Raw genomic sequence first — 12,289 nt, 5'->3', positions numbered from 1 at the left:
TATTAACTGTGTGACCTTCGGCAGGTAAGCTAACCTTCCTGATGATAATGCTTGTACTACCTATCCCATAGGTTAGGGTGAAAGCACTTTGTAGGACTTAAAAGGCTTTAAAAAGCTGCCAAAATGATCTTCCTAAAACACAGGTCTTCTCATGTCTCCCTCCTTCTAAATAAACTAACCCAGCTCCCAATTACCTCCAGGATCAAATGTAAAAGCTTCTATTTGGCTTTTAAAACCCTTCACAATCTAGCCCCTTCTGACCTTGCCAGTCTACTTGCATTTCACTCTTGTCCATATCCTCTATGACTTATAAATCAGGATTCTTGCTATTCTTCACCCATAACACTCCATGTGTAGACTCCATGTATTTTTTTTTAATTGCACGTCCCCCATCCCTGCAATGTTTTCCTTTTATTTCCTCTGACCCTTGATTTCCTTGGCTTTCTTCAAATCTCAGCTCAAATTTTGCCTTCTACATCAGGCCTTTGTTGGTTCCTCCCAGATTTTTCCCCCAATCTATACTAATGTCTTCTCTCTGAGATCCCCTACAATTAGCCCTATATATATATTTTTTGCATGTATATTGGTACATAGCTGTTTGCATGTTGTTTCCCCTATTAGAATGTATGTTTTCACCTTTATTTTTAACCCTAGCACTTAGTGCAATGCCTGGCACATAATAGCAATTTAGCAAATATTTATTAGCTTGATTATTGAAATGTGGTTTGCTGTTTTCATCATCATCATCATCTCACCAAGCCATACAATGTATCTTCAACTGTGTATTGAAGAGTTCCTTTTGTCTACGGATTATTATCAAAGGACACAAATGAGATACCTTCAACTGAAACATGGTCTTGTCTTTTATAGAGTGGCTCTGTTTGGGATGGAAGTTTGAGTAAATTAGATCAACATTATCAAAAGTGGCTAACTCCTCCATCTTTATAATACTATTTGTATTAATTCTTCCTATCTAACTTAGCTTCTTACCTGTTTGCTTTGGAGCTCAGACCACATGGATAATTGACTGTCATCTTTGGATTATGTTGCCATTTATTTAATTGACTCCAATAATCTGTCCTTTGATTAAGACTGAATCTGTTCTATCTCACTAATTCTGATTCATATCTGTTAATTATCCATAATCCCCAGCATATACCAATCATATTTCTACCTCTTTAGATGCTTTTTTAGGCAATAGTATTATTCCAAAGCCAGCAATAAAAAATATTCTTTTTATCGGTAAATACATTTATACTTCTTTTTTACCAAAAAGATTTATTTGGTGTCCAGAATTTGCTAATTCCATAGTTATTTACTATTTTCCCAGAAACTGGAAGAGTAACTTGATTTTTTTAATTTTTTATGAAAGCTTCTTAATTTTCAAAAGATATGCATGGATAATTTTTCAATTGCAAAACCTTGTGTTTCAATTTCCTCCTTGCAAAACCTTGTGTTTCAATTTCCTCCCTTTCCCCTCACCCCCTCCCACAGATAGCATTATCCAATATATGTTAAACATGGTAAAATATATTTTAAATCTAATATATAAATACATATTTATACAATTATCTTGCTACACAAAAAAATCAAATCAAAAAGGAAAAAAATGAGAAAGAAAATAAAATGAAAGCAAACAAAAACAAAAAGAGCGAAAATTCTACATTGTGAACCATACTCAGTTCCTGCAATCCTCTCTCTAGGTGCAAATGGCTCTCTTCATCACAAGATCACTGGAAATGGTTTGAATCATCTCAATGTTGAAGAGAGGCACGTCCATCAGAATTGATCATCATATAATCATAATATAAGTTGCCATGTATAATGATTTCTTTGTTCTGCTCATTTCACTTAGCATCAGTTTATGTAAGTCTCTCCAGGCCTTTCTGAAATCATTCTACTGATCATTTCTTACAGAACAATAATATTCCATAATATTCATATAACATAACTTATTTAGCCATTCTTCAACTGATGGGCATCCACTCAGTTCCCAGTTTCTGGCCACTACCAAGAGGGCTGCCGCAAACATTTTGGCACATACATGTCCCTTTCCCTTCTTTAAAATCTCTTTGGGATATAAACCCAATAGAAACACTGCTAAATCAAAGGGTATACACAGTTTGCTAGCCCTTTGGTCATGTGACTTGAATTTTTAATAGACAAAGAGGGAACATCATGGATCTCTCAATAACAGAGACCAATCCTAGCAACTTCTTTGGTCTTTTTGGTAATAATCTAACCCTACAAATACCTAGTGTTATGAACTTGTTATAGTCCTTCTACACAAGTTCAATCCCAATCACAAAGCACCTTGTGCTGCCTAGAGTGCAGAGAACAATTTGGAAACACTTAAAGAACATCTCTGAACAGAAAAGGTTCTTACAAGTAGAAAGTATTTTGATTTAAGAGTCAGCTACTAAGACATTAAGACTGGTTGCTTTGCAGACTTGAATATATATATTTTGCATACTAGTTTAGATACCATGGTTGTTGTTTATCCGATAGAATGTAACATCTTTGAGGACAGGGACCATCACACTTTTCTTTTTGTATTCCCAACACTGAGAACAGTGGTTGTCATGTAGCACAATGAGTACTTAAAAAACATTCATCTAATTGATTCTTTTTTTAAAGATCAGATCAATCACACTGTTTAGACTACTGAACTCCATTTGCAAGCAGCCCACTCTCCAGACCTCAGCAGCCCAAATGCTCTAATGAACATAATAATTTACTATCTCCATCATAGTATACCTTGCTGTAAGCATCACCTCACTATAGATAAGGAACTTAGTTACATTAACTTCAATAAACCTGCTTTACCTATCAAAGTGTTTTGTCACTTTAGCAAACAAGGTATGGGGATCAAAGCAAAAAGCCAGGATTTCAAAAATGAACCAGGAGAATTTTCTCAGGAACAAGAGAGATTAAAGCAATCTCTATTGGAAGAATGTGATAGGAGAAAGGAAGGTGGAGGAGGTAAAGGGGAAAGAGGAGAAGGAGCAGGAAAAAGAGATGAGGAGAAAGGGGGGAAGATGAAAAAGGGATGAGATGGAGAGGGTGGTGAGGGAAGTGGAAAAGAAGGAAAAAAAGACATCATTGTAATGAAAAGCCAATAATTAAACACAAAACAGGTCATAACACTATAGGGGCTACAGAGTGGATCTGTGATTTGACTGTTATAAGACAGGAGTGTCAAATACACGCAGTACAGTAGATGTGGAGCACAACAGTCTCAAATGCAGTCCAAACAGATTAAAATGTAATTGGGAAATACTCAATAAAATAAATAGAATAGAATATAGATGGTTTTGTAAGTCAATATGTGCCCTGTAGGAATCATTATGTGTATTTTAGTCACCTCCAGTTTCTATGTGTTTGACACTGGGAGGTTGTGACCACCCCAGAATCTCAAAGTGTCAGAGGACACTTTCAGATGAATCTTCCTGATTGAGTGGTTGACTCTCTACCCATAATAGTTTTAATCAACTACAAATGCTTATTAAATCCCTACTATGTGCAAAACACTATACAGGAGATGTTAGGAGAAGAAATACAAATAGCTCATATAATTAATGGTAGAAGAACTGCAGAAACTCGATGTGTCAGAGGCTTTCTGGTCAACCCCCTTATTTCAGGGAGGAAGAAATTAAAGCCCAGGGAAGTTAAATGATCGGTCCAAGGTAAAACAGGTAGCAAGTGCCAGGAACCCAAGTTCTCTGGTTCTGACTGAGTACAAGCCCTGCCTCTGATATCTACTAGACAGGTATGACCAGGTCACTTAACATCTTTCAAGAAGTTTCCTCACTACTAATCTTTCCAGACAAACTTTTACAACATTACAAACTGCCAGGTGGGATAGACTATGGGGATTCCTGGGGCATCACTTGAATTCAGGAATCCTGAAGCCAATTGGGTGTCTTTGCCAAATCAGGCTTCCAGGGTGCCCAAGGAGAAACATGCTGGTCTAGGTTGGAAGAAAAACAACAGAGCAGCTCAAGCTTTAACACGGGCCATCAGTGGGATCCCAACAGTGGCTTTTCCACCTGGATGAGATAGGGAGACCCAATCTCAAAAAATGAAACCGATCACAAACTCTCTGGAGTTTCCAGAACTCTGGAAGTTCTTTAAATACATTCTCTCATTTGATTGTTTTAACAGCCCTGTGAAGTAAGTACAATAGGCATAATTATCCCCACTTTAGAGACCAGAAAGCTAAAGTTTATAAAGAAGTGAATAATTAAAGGCAGCCAAGGTGTTCAACTGATAGAGTACCAGGACTGGATTCAGGAAGACTTGAGTTCAAATCTGGAATTTGTTGGCTGTGTGATCCTAGACAAGTCATTTAAATTCCGTTTGCTTTAGTTTCAGTACCTGTAAAATGGAGAGAGTAATAGCACCTATCTCCCAGTAAGTTTATGAGGATCAAATAAGGCGACAATTGTAAAGGACCTACCATAGTAACTAGCACATAGCTATATTTTAAAAATAATATATTATATTTAAATAACATTTTATATTATATAATATTCTATATAAATTTATTATATATAATAAATATAGTTTATATTTTATAAATGTTAGTTATTATTATCTATGGTCAGCTATCATTAAATGAGGCAAAAAAGAACTTGCAGACTGCTTCATTTTGTTCCATAACCTTTTAAAACAGATTATCTACTGTCTCATACTTGGATTTGAGATAGCTAAGGCTTCTCTAATTTAGAAATTAATCTTATAAGCAAACCCCAGTGAAGTGTTCCCAATCTGAGGCTTAATGACTTGTATACAAGTAGATGCAGATTGAAAATCTTATGTAGACTTATTGGGACTTCTATGCTACAGCCTGGCACTAGTTGGATTGATGTCTCTCCCGTTGTCTGAGATAGTATGGATATAGCTTGAGCTCATAAGTGTCAAATGTAATATTTCACAACACCTAAGCTGTGATGAAATTATTGAGAATGTCATAACAAGTCAAGTAGAAAAATCATAGGGAGGCTATTAATATTTTCAGTTCATGGAAGAATGTTAATTCCACTGAAGTACAAAAATTATGGTTATTATAATTAAGATCTTGTAACTAGAGAAAAGAAAAAAATGTGAAATTTATATTAAAGGCATAAAATGCAAATATCATTAACTCCATGTGTTATGTAGTCAAGTCTTAACTATATTTTTTCTGGATTTCATTGCTTCACAAATCAGACAACATCTTATTGATTTTTGTCTCCATCATTTTCCTGATGCCATGCACATAGTAGGAGCTCACTTTTGAAAGACATGATGCTTTAAATAAGAATCTTTTCTGGATGGTCCTTTATAGCCACGCCAGCCTCACAAAGGAGAAAAGTATTGTCATTCATTTATTCATTCAATAATTCATTCAACAAACATTTGCTAAGTGCTAACTATGTGAGAAATACTTTGCTATAACCTTCTTTACCTTACATTTCACCTGAGGGGAAAAAAGAAGAAATAGGATATTAATTTGGGAAATAAGATTAGAGACTTGACACAGAGACATGCTGTAATAAAGATGGGAGACTTCTATAATCAAGATAAATGCTGGAGCTCTTTTCTAAAAGTAGATCAATTAATAACTTCTAGACTTGCTTTAAAAATAATTTCTTCCTTCAAAATGTAGAAGAACCAATAAAAATATCTGAGTCTCAATTATAGGGAAAAACTGGTTACAGGAACAGAAATGAAGGAAATCTTCAGATTTTGATAGAGTTAAGGAAAATGGGAAATAGTCTCACATGTACCCTACGTGTGGGAATATGAAATAAGATGATAATTAAAAGGTTAAAAAATTGTCAAGTCTCAAATATTGGTTCAAAAAAACAACTTCATAAATACAGGTTGGAAGAGGCATGATTAATGAATTTATATGATAAAGATCTGGATGGGACATAGTATGCTAAGAACTCAGTATGAACAAAGGTTGCCTCTGATTACATTGAAAGGCACAGCTTCCAGAAATAAGGAGATGCCAGTCCAATTGTCCAATCTGTCATGATCAAATTATCTAGGGAATAATATGTCCAATTCTAATAACCACAATTTAGGAAAGGTATCTGTGAACTGGAGAGTGAAAGATCTTAATTCTGTTTCATATAAGGATATTTGAAGGAAATCAGAATATTTAACCTAGAGAATGAAAGAGTGAAGAAAAATATAGTAGTTTTATTAGAAAGACTACTTGTGGGAAAAGGGTTAGACATTAGTTCTTTTTGACCCTGGAGCATAAAACCAGAAGCAATGAATGGAAGTGCCCAATTAGTAAATTTAGTTTCAAAGGGGAAAAGAAATCTAGAACTATCTAAAAGTAAAATAGGCATCCTTGGGATGTAGTTTCTTTATTACCCTTTGAGGGTTTCTAGAAGAGTTACTTTTGTTTTTGTTATTGAATCATTTCAATTATATCTGCCTGTCCATGAGAGCATTTGGGAGATGTTTTGGGGGTTTCTTAGCAAGGATATTGCAGTATCCTTCTTTTCCTTCTCCACTCAATTTACAAATAAGAAATTGAAATAAACAGGGTTAAGGGTCACTTACAGGGTATAATTATACATGGAATGTCTTTCAAATCTGAGTTAACATTAAAGACTTTTGATCTTCTTCAACTCTAAAATTTCATGATTAAGTGATTCTGTTGGTGATGATGGTGTATTATGGAAGCTATAAGTTTTAATACAGTAAAATAATGTTTTTAAATTCTTTACGAAGCATTATGTTGCTTGCATAAATGAAGAGAATGGTCCAGGAGGAGGAACTAGCAGATGGACATGATGGAGAAAGTAATAAGACTTGATAGCTGGGGAATGTGTTAAATGAACAAAATACGGGAATGATTAAAGGGAAGCAGTAGTGGAACAGAAGGGTTAGTGACCTCTCAAAGCCAAAATCATTCACCCAGGAGATGCTATTAGTAGTTCTAAGGTTGTTTTAAAGCTTATTAATATTTTATATGCTAAAAAAGCACTTCTCACTGAGCACCCCAGTATTGCCAAGTTCCCCCCATCATACTCTAAAAATGTAAAAATCTTCTGCTTGCCAAAAGGAGATAATTTAACCCTATGTTACTTATTCAGATCCATGGAAGCCAGTGAAGATATTTAACAAAGTAAGTAGCTTTGGTTTAATTTACATCAGTGCTTAGGGGCTTAGGCCACTGGAGCTATAGAAATTTAAAATACATTATAAATTTACATAAACTCTCTGCATCCTAGTCAGCATGGCAGCTGACACAAAATTCACAATAATTTTTGCCCTTTGCAGAAATCCTGACCTACTCAGTAGAAAGGTGACTATCATTCAATATAGGCCACAATTTAGAAAGAAATTTTATAAAAAACATCTTGTGACTTATTAAAAGTTGCAACTTATCTCATCTTGATTTATGTTAATGGTACTAAAACTATACTGATAAAAGACAGTAAGGATAATTCATTTTTATGCTCCACTCAGAGTTATAGCCTTTCCAAAGAGGAGCTATATAAGGATTCAGAAAACTCCCATCATGATCTCAATAGTTAGGGCACAGGATCACAACACCATCAATGGGCAGCTACATAGCAATTTCAAGAGACCTGGACAGGCAAATTCAGAAGAGATGAGCCTTAAAAGGAAGGCTCATGATTAGTTGTTTTTATCAACTCCATATCATGAACATATGTTCAGATAAATTCAAGAGACATTAATGGAGCTAAGAAAGTTCATTGAGAGGAGATTCAATCAAACAAAGTCTAGCCTTTGTGAAATCAAGAGATTTTCTTTGATGTGTCTTTCCTGGAGAATAATTAAGAATGGACCCACTCATTTCAGAATGATATTAGTTTTAAACTTTATAAAGAGATATTGAAAAAGAAAAGTATAAATGTAAGATTATTTTGGCCAGTGGTCCTGTTTTTGTTGTTCTTATTATTATTGCTTCTTTGGTTAATTAGAAATCTGGAGAGTATTGCTTAGTTGATAGTGTGCTGAGCTTTAAAAGCAGAAAGATCTATGTTCAAATTCTTCTGACTCTACTCCCATGTGGGCAACTCTGTCCTTCAAGTAAATCCCTAGGAAGAAACCCAAACTATTTCCAGATATATAAAAAGAAAATGTTCCAAATTATTAATAATTAGATATTCAAATTTAATCACTTCTTAGTTTTCTACCTCACAGTCATCAAATTGGAAAATATAACTTCCCCAAAATGACAAATGTTTGGGATGGAAAAAATATAACATATTGGTATATTTATTGCTGATAGATGGTGAATTGGTCTAAAAGCTCTGAAGAACAATTTGAAATTATGTCCCAAAAGATACTTATCAGTGAACATCTTTCTATCTAGCCATATACCATTGCTAGGCCTCTATTCCAAGAAGATGAAAGACAGAAGAAATTAACTTATATGTTCAAAAATAATTATCGCAATTATCCTGGAATAAGCAACCAAGGAATAGAGAGTAAAGACAGAGACTATGTCCCCAGAGCATTCCTTTGCCTGCAGTAGAACAGCACTGAATCCTTATTTTAGCATATTTGCATACAAAGCCATTTGCAACTTGCATGAGACATTCTCCTTCCTCAACATTTATGGTGATTCAAACTAGGAGAGGTGAAGTTCGGTACCCCAAATCCACATGTATGAAACTACTGCAAATCTCTAAAATGTGAAGAATTGTGAGCATGATCCTTTCTATAGATGCCTCAGGATAGGGATGGAAGCAAGAACATACAGTCATTTATCTTCTGGGGAGAATTTATATTCTGTAAATCTGTATAGCTAATAGAACATAGGATAAGTTTGCCAAAGAGTTTAAGTAAATCCTAAAGTGATAGTAGCATTACAGAATTATAGCATCCTAGTATGCAAAATTATAGAATCCTAGTATTTAAAATTTAGAACTATAAGATGTAATGTTCTGTAATGCTAGAGAAATTGAGGCAGGAGAGAGATTAGAGAGCTTTTTAATATTTTATTAATTGGAGAGTATAATTGACTGGACAGGACTCTCGTCTCAAATTATCTAGTCAGATAAAGATATACTGGGACCACGGAATCCATGCTGGTCCCAGGGCTGGAGGAGATTGTCATCTCAAGGAATCCAGCCGCCAGCCCTGAATGGGTGTATCTCAAGCTCTTAAATACCTTTTAGAAACAAAGAACCAAGAAGCACGGAAAACTTCTGTCAGGTTGGGGGGGAGACCATAAATCCTAAAAGCCCAGAGGCAGGATGTATGAATACCTAGAGATAAAGATGTCAGTGAGGTATCTTGGAATATTTTAGAGGGATATTGTAAATTCTTGAGGACAGGGAAGGGTCAGGTGGTCTGCTCTCTTGTTTATTTTGCTAACAATTTATAACCTTAGAGTAAAGGTTCCCAATCTTAATGGACCAGAAGGGGTTTTTACAGCCTAGGGGATTGAGAGAACAATTAAGGAAACTACTTCAGGGAAACCGAGTCAGAACAGTTAAAGAAAACTGTAGCATAACATTTCTTCTTTAAAATACATTGTTCTATTAGGAATAATCCACAACTTTAGCAAAGTTGCTGGTTATAAAATAAACCCACATAAGTCATCAGCATTCTTATATATCACTAACAAAATCCAACAGTCAGAGTTACAAAGAGAAATTCCATTTAAAGTAACTACTGATAATATAAAATATTTAGGAATCTATCTGCCAAGGGAAAATCAGAAACTTTATGAGCAAAATTACAGACCACTTTTCACACAAATTAAGTCTGATCTAACCAATTGGAAAAATATTAAATGCTCTTGGATAGGGCGAGCAAATATAATAAAGATGACAATATTACCTAAACTAATCTATTTATTTAGCGCTATACCAATCAGACTCCCAAAAAACTATTTTAATGACCTAGAAAAAATAACAACAAAGTTCATGTGGAAAAACAAAAGGTCAAGAATTTCAAGGGAAATTAATGAAAAAAAAATCAAATGATGGTGGCTTAGCTGTACCAGATCTAAAATTATATTATAGAGCAGCAGTTACCAAAACTATTTGGTATTGGCTAAGGAATAGATTAGTTGATCAGTGGAATAGATTAGGTTCAAGGGATAAAACAGTCAACAAATATAGCAACCTAGTCTTTGACAAACCCAAAGATCCCAGCTTTTGGGATAAGAACTTACTGTTTGATAAAAATTGCTGGGAAAATTGGAAACTAATATGGCAGAAACTAGGCATTGATCCATACTTAACGCCGTACACCAAGATAAGGTCAAAATGGGTTCATGACCTAGGCATAAAGAATGAAATTATTAATAAATTAGAGGAACATAGGATAGTTTACCTCTCAGACCTGTGGAAGGGGAAGGTCTTTATGACCAAAGCAGAACTAGAGATCATTACTGATCACAAAATAGAAAATTTCGATTATACCAAACTGAAAAGTTTTTGTACAAACAAAACTAATGCAGACAAGATTAGAAGGGAAGCAATAAACTGGGAAAATATTTTTACAGTCAAAGGTTCTGATAAAGGCCTCATTTCCAAAATATATAGAGAATTAACTCTAATTTATAAAAAATCAAGCCATTCTCCAATTGAAAAATGGTCAAAGGATATGAACAGACAATTCTCAGATGAAGAAATTGAAACTATTTCTAGTCATATGAAAAGATGCTCCAAGTCATTATTAATCAGAGAAATGCAAATTAAGACAACTCTAAGATACCACTACACACCTGTCAGATTGGCTAAGATGACAGGAAAAAATAATGATGATTGTTGGAGGGGATGTGGGAAAACTGGGACATTGATGCATTGTTGGTGGAGTTGTGAACGAATCCAACCATTTTGGAGAGTAGTTTGGAACTATGCTCAAAAAGTTATCAAACTGTGCATACCCTTTGATCCAGCAGTGTTACTACTGGGATTATATCCCAAAGAGATTATAAAGAAGGGAAAGGGACCTGTATGTGCACGAATGTTTGTGGCAGCCCTTTTTGTAGTGGCTAGAAACTGGAAACTGAATGGATGTCCATCAGTTGGAGAATGGCTGAATAAATTGTGGTATATGAATATTATGGAATATTACTGTTCTGTAAGAAATGACCAACAGGATGATTTCAGAAAGGCCTGGAGAGACTTACACGAACTGATGCTGAGTGAAATGAGCAGGACCAGGAGATCATTATATACTTCAACAACAATACTATATGATGACCAGTTCTGATGGACCAGGCCATCCTCAGCAACGAGATCAACCAAATCATTTCTAATGGAGCAGTAATGAACTGAACTAGCTATGCCCAGAAAAAGAACTCTGGGAGATGACTAAAAACCATTACATTGAATTCCCAACCCCTATATTTATGCACACCTGCATTTTCTGCATTTTTGATTTCCTTCACAAGCTAATTGTACAATATTTCAGAGTCTGATTCTTTTTGTACAGCAAAATAACGTTTTGGTCAGGTATACTTATTGTGTATCTAATTTATATTTTAATATATTTAACATCTACTAGTCATCCTGCCATCTAGGGGAGGGGGTGGGGGGAGGTAAGAGGTGAAAAATTGGAACAAGAGGTTTGGCAATTGTTAATGCTGTAAAGTTACCCATGTATATATCCTGTAAATAAAAGGCTATTAAATAAAAATAAATAAATAAATAAAAATAAAAAATAAAAAGAAAAAAAAAATAAAGTACATTGTTCTCTGGGAGCAGGTTTCTTGGGGGACTTCTGGGAGCAGCCTTAGTTTCAGTTCAGAGTAATCATCTCAAATGCAGCCAAGTATTAAAGTCCAAATCCTTTATTTTCTCCTTCAAAGTCTTATCTCCTTCACTTGGGGCTTCTTAGAGGCTTTCTATAGTCTTGGTTTGGAGAGCTTAAGCTTCTTTCTCTGGCTTGTGAATTTCCTTGACTGAATGCTGGCTGAGGCTCCGAGAATTCTAGTGGGCTTGTGTGTAGTGGGCTTGTCCTTTAGTGGGCTTGTTTTCCTTGGCCCTGATAGCTCCTCCTTATATATGATCTCTTAAAGGTGTGAATCTTGTGGAATTATAGTAAGTACTAAGTACATGTAAATTAGAAAATCATTATCTCATCAATTCCACTGATTTAGTATCTTGTAAGAATCCTAACATCTCCCGATTTCTTTTGATTTAGAACATGACCTCCCTGACTTCTCAAGGAGGTGAGAACTCCAAAAAAGAAGGTGATCATGCCTTCACTGACTGCTCAAAATAGGAGTGAAAATACCACAAAAAAGGAGGTGATCATGCCCTCCCTGATGTCTCAGGAAGGGACATGAAAA

The sequence above is a fragment of the Sarcophilus harrisii genome, chromosome 4 (assembly GCF_902635505.1).
Source record: "Sarcophilus harrisii chromosome 4, mSarHar1.11, whole genome shotgun sequence".
Taxonomy (NCBI): Eukaryota; Metazoa; Chordata; class Mammalia; order Dasyuromorphia; family Dasyuridae; genus Sarcophilus; species Sarcophilus harrisii.
The sequence above is the reverse complement of the archived record's forward strand: the minus strand, read 5'-3'. Positions refer to the sequence as shown.